This window comes from Pararge aegeria, chromosome 7 (genome assembly GCF_905163445.1).
Source record: "Pararge aegeria chromosome 7, ilParAegt1.1, whole genome shotgun sequence".
In the NCBI taxonomy this organism is placed as follows: Eukaryota; Metazoa; Arthropoda; class Insecta; order Lepidoptera; family Nymphalidae; genus Pararge; species Pararge aegeria.
The window spans coordinates 1,804,585-1,810,584 of record NC_053186.1 but is presented as its reverse complement, the minus strand read 5'-3'; positions in this window follow the sequence as shown (position 1 = coordinate 1,810,584).

The following is a 6,000-nucleotide window of genomic DNA, read 5'->3' as shown; positions in this document are numbered from 1 at the left end:
AGCTCAGCGAGTTGCGGAGCTGAACTGGTTCATAGCTCGGAACCCTACAAAAGTCGTATTCCCAGCAGTGGGCGACCTACGGTTGATATGATTGAAATATGATGAAAAAAATTGATTATGATGAAAAAAAAAAAAAAAAACCGAATTATATTTTTAATCTGTCAGTTTAAGAGTCCGCTCGAACTTACGATCTGCCGAATCGGTGTCGTAACATGATGATGATGATGATGAAACATCTTTTTTTCAAAATTAAGGTTTACTGGCGTTTCTTAATTCTATTATTATCCAATTAAACCTGGTCTCTATTTTCCTATTTAAAATTCAAATGCATAGCTCTATACAAACTTGTCCATTATTAACCAGTATAAAATAAAGCTTTTATATTAATTTACTGTATGCCATTGCAGATCTTGCTTACTGGTAACTCTAACTAAAGATCTTTACAATAGAACCAATTAATGTTGGTCTCTGATGTCGTACACAGGACTCAAAAGCAAAGATCAAAATAATCTGGACTATAAATCTGATCGATACACTCACAATATCCAGTCACTTGAACTCTATTTCCTTAATACTTATTCGGAAGCAAAGATCCAATTAAACTGGCGAGGAGTTACCAGTATAAAAGAAACCGTACTGTACAAACCATTGTGACTAAGTGAAGGCCAACTTAAATTGGAGTCTTATAAAGCCTCCGTGCGATAGTTCTAATATAACTTGAACTCCAATTTCGCATTACATATTTGAAAGCATGGGTCTAACCATTCTGAACTTTAAAATGTCCAGTATGAAATGAACCGTTTGTATAAGTATTGTGTTGACAAGTGCAGGTCGTGTAATACTGGTCGGAGTTTATGTTAGTCTCGCGACGTGGGTGGTCGGTTTTTATTCCCCCGTCAAAAGGTCCTTGACCTCCACGGATTGCTTGATATCACACCTGTGCTTAGATGTTTTTTTTTTAAAGTATTTCTTATTTTTACAGTTGTTTTACAATTTTACGTCGTGTTATTTTAATAGTGTATGAATATTATTTTAATTCAGTAATTACATACTTTGCTTTTAGGAGCGATAGCCTAGTGGTTAAGGCTTCGGCTTCCCATTCGGGGGACTGAGTTCGATCAACAATAATAACTTTCAGAGTTTTGTGCGTTCTTAATAAGTTAGAATACCACTTGCTGGTGAAGGAAGACATCGTAAAGAAACCTGCATGCCTGAGAGTTCTACATAATGTTCTCGAAGGCGTGTTAATTCTACCAATCCGAACATAGCCAGCGTGGTGGACTTTTTTTTTTAATAATTGACGTGACTCTGACTACTTGGAATTTTGAATTTTGTATTAGATAGCCTCAACCCCAAAAACCATTGTCTATGAACAGAGCAACACATTACAGGGTATGCAAGTAGCACGTCCTGCAAATCGCCGCCCTGACATCATAAATTTGAGGCGTAGGTAGTTGTTAAACCTCATGTGTCTGTATCTAACTACGAGGCACCGTAATGATCTGCATCCCTACGTGGTCGATATACCGCGGACGCGTACGAAGCGCTTCGCATCTTCGTTTCTGATCCGCACCGCTAGGATCTGGAATGCCCTTCCAGCTTCAATTTTCCCCAGTGCCTACAATATGAGTACCTTCAAATCAAGAGTGAATAGGCATCGTCTAGGCAGGCGCGCTCCACCTTAGGCTACATCATCGCTTACAGTCAAGCGCTCGTCTATAAACTCTAACATAAGAAAAAGAAAGAAACTACACCGGCCGGTTTAGCGGCAGGAACAAGGAATCCACACAACTTCGAGAACATTACGTAGAACTCTCAGGCATGAGGCATGCAGGTTTCCTCAAGAATTAATTAAAACGCACATAACTTAGAAAAGTTAGAGGTGCGTGCTGGGATTCGAACTCGGCCCCCGAAAGTTAACACTAGCTCCTACCCACTGGGCTATCACCGATTTAAAAGTAAAGTCAAAGTCAAAGTCAAGGTAATAATAAGATAATGGCGATAACCACATTCGTAAACTTAAAACTAAAGCTACGAGGGTTCCAAACGAGTCCTGGTCTAAGAAGAAGCACACAAAAACTTAGCCGGGTGTTTTTTTGTTATCACCATCTCACAATGTCAATTTAAAATTATTATAAGAGCAACCTGTAAAAGTAGTCAAAAAATTAAAACGAGACTTTTAATTTTTTGACTAGTAATACTCGAATTATTCGGATCGTGTAATCCACTAATAGTGAACATCTCGATATCAAGACCCAGTTCGCACTGGCAGCCCGAATCATGAATCGATACAATAAAATTGCCAGCGTTAAAAAAACGCAGTTAATTTAAGCCCGAGGGCGTTTCGCATACCTCTCCTAAGGGAGGGAATACATGGAAGTATTTCGGATTTTTTTGAGTCAGTGACAATCCCAACCTTTATTAAACTTTATTTATTTATTTATTTGGTATCTATGACCCATCACTACGTTAGATGGGGTTGTTGTGCATTTTCCCTGGATTACAATCTAGAGTGCGGTGTAAGACAAGGAGATTTGACCTCGCCAATCCTTTTTAACATCTTTAATTTACTGCTTACCCACGTTCTTTTCATCAAAGATGCTATTCGATTTCTTCTGATGGCAAAAAGTCATCAGTATGAGCCATCGCGAACATTTCTGATGCACTACAATAACGGGGTAAGCCCAACAGCATTCTGAAACCATCGTTATACTGAACTCGTAGGGCGTTTAGCGATGCCTGTGTATAGTTGGTCCACAGGGATCCCGTGTAAAAGGTTTGACAAAAGGCTTTGAACAAACTAACTTTTGCTTCATGGCTACAACAGGCAAACCTGCGGACCAACATATTACAGCGCACCGCAAAAGCCCTACGCTCTCGTTCTATGTCTGCATCATCCTTAAGGTCATCGGTAACAATATTGATATAGCGATCCCTCGCGACATCGTTCGCGTATAAGTCAACCTTAAAAGATAGACATATACAATCGCAGATTTTTTCAGGACTTTTAAAGGGCAAAAACTTTGTCATACCTAATTTTATCGAAACTTTAACTTTTTTTCAAAACCCGATTTTGAAATATTTTTCATTGGTGCTATGCTCCCATTGGTCCACGCGTGATGATGTATAGCCTATAGCCTTTCTCGATAAATGAGCTATCCGCCACTGAAAGATTTTTTGTAATCGGACCAGTAGTTCCTGAGATCACCGCTATCAAGTAAACACACAAGCAAACTCTTCAGCTTTATATAAATTAGTATTTTTATATTATATTATTAAGTATAAGATCCAAAACAAGTTGAACGGCTAGTATACATACATATACTTTACGCGTACAGTTTGTAAAACATATATTTATTTATTTATTTTTTATTTATTTAACTCTTTATTTGTACACCACTATGAAGTCAGGAAATTAAAAAAAACAATAGAAATTATAATGAATTACCTCTGGTACCTATTCATTATGTTTAGCAGTGTTGATTCAACAATTTCACGCGTCTCGTCAGAGCAGCCGACAGCGCAGTGCTCGGGCGGCGCAACCATATATCGCGGCATCTGAGTTCGAATCCTGACGCTTTGTATGAACTTTTTATATTTTTATTTTTCCTTTTTAATTCTCCCGTTTAGTGGAGGTGGAGAGGGGTCACGGTCATTTTAGCGATCAGCTGTCTAATGAGACAGGTCGTGCATATAAGGTACATTCGTACAGGTCGTGCATTGTTTGTGGCCATTTTGTAGTATCAAGTAATAAGGATTGTTATAATTTTGCAATGAGCACATACCTAACACTGTTTTAAGTTCGTGTTCTCCAAAAGGGGGTAAGTTGTACAATATTGTAATTTAGATTAGAATCTTTGATTCAGCTCGGCATAGTTATAATGTTCTTTCTTGTTGTCGTAGCTTGAAGATATGCCCCTTTTAACCATGATTCAATAAATACGTGAGACCCTGAGATCCGCTAGCCGAGGTCCACCGGTTTTGGCAGAGTTCCCAGCCTGGAGCGAATACTCTCCTGGCGTCCAATTAATTAGTTTTACATTACTTATAAGATAGACATAGGTTTAGTTTGTAATTAATTTGTAATTAGTACAATAAAGAAATATTATGGTAACTTGATGTTGAATTTAATAAAAAAAACCCGTAACAAAATAGCGCCCAACGTTAAAACTAAAGGGTTTATTAAATTAAAGTTAGCATTTAATATAACGTTATTAATATTATTGATTGATATACCTACCTACGTACATAACAGCAACGCGTCGGATCGCTTACCCGCGTATAATTGTGTTTACTAGCATTGCGCAATAAAGTACTTTCTTTTAATAAATTATATATATTCATATAATTTTGTAAATTTATTTAAGTTATTTTATAAAATTGTAAGTACCCTAGTAGATATAACTAACAAGCAATTAGTTCTTCGGATATTGAATTCGGATATAAGATTAGCAATTTTACCTAAGATTGCTACGATTGCTATTCAAATCAATAGTGGTTACAGGTGGACATTAATATTGTCACCTAACTTTACTGTTATACCTACTAATTCGTTAATTTTAGTTTAACTTTAGATGTTTTAGGATAAGTATTTTTTGAAATAGGTACCTAGTGCCTCGTTAACTAATTACCTTCTTGCTTGACTAATTTTTTTGTGAATTACATAAATATTCGTCAAGTTACTTAGTAGTTAAGCCAGTAAGACTTTTGTAATTTAAGAAGTTTTCAATTTAGGGTCTTGTCCTTTAAGTTTTTTTTCTCTCTTACTATTACTTCCTCTCGTATTTGTTTTTAGTGACTAAGCTTGTAACCGTGTGATTCCTTTCCACCATGGATCCTCAATTCTTGTTAAAAGATGAAGTAGAATTTGAACTCGCATGTCGGGGTTATACGCAGCCAGGTTTAGTCTCTGCCTTAAAAAATATCCTTAAAAGAATGTTAGAGGCCGAAAGTTTAATGGAAGTTTCTTATGAGGTGAAACCACCTCAGTCATCTGTTAAAAATCCTAGTGCAGAGTTAGATGTGTGTACGGATAAAATAGGCAACATTATGCGTTATGTATCCGAGTTGAATGAGAAACCAGATAAACTACTTTATAAGCGCTTAGTTTCGCGGTTATTTCATTTGGTAAATAGATTGAAATTTGTGACACCTGTAGACCAAATGGGAAAAGATAAGAAAAACGCTCTGCTGGATAATGCCGTCATATTGTTAAAGGATTTAGAGGGAAAGGATGACATAGAAGATAATGAGGATATAACTCCTGAAATGATAGCAGCATTACATAATTCCATAGGTGAAGATAGTAAGAAAATCTTAAGCAGAATAGATGATCAAGCTACTAAAGGGAAAGTAGATTTACCTGCCACTTCTAAAACAATGCATAATACGGACACAGAACAGATTAATGTCACTAAACGTGACGTAGGAGTGAGAAGAGTCAGCTTTGCACAGGATGATTTTGACATCGCCACTTTCCATAATTTAAGATCGTCTCCATCAAAATTATTAAATTCTACCACTATTGAGGAAATTCAGTCGGGACGTAAGCATAAGTTAGTACCAATTAGTCAGTGGGGAGTACACTTTTATGGCGACAATAAGTTTAGTGTCAACGCTTTCATTGAAAGGGTAGAGGAGCTGAGGGATGCTAGAAATGCAACCGATGAGGATTTATGGCGACATGCAATTGACTTTTTTAAAGGTAATGCTTTAATTTGGTTCCGAGCGAATAGAATGTTTGTCGGTAATTGGAATGAATTAGTTTTATTATTAAAGCGAACCTTCCAATCACCCTATTATCAAGAAGAATTACTGACAGAAGCTAAAGCCAGGACACAAGGCAAAAATGAGCCAGTGCTTATCTTCATTGCAGTTATGCAAAATATGTTTAACAGGCTTCCTAACCCAATCTTAGAATCAGAGAAGCTAATGATAATAGTGAAAAACTTACAACCGTACTATCAAAGGGCTGTATGTAGGGATACTTTCACGTCTCTC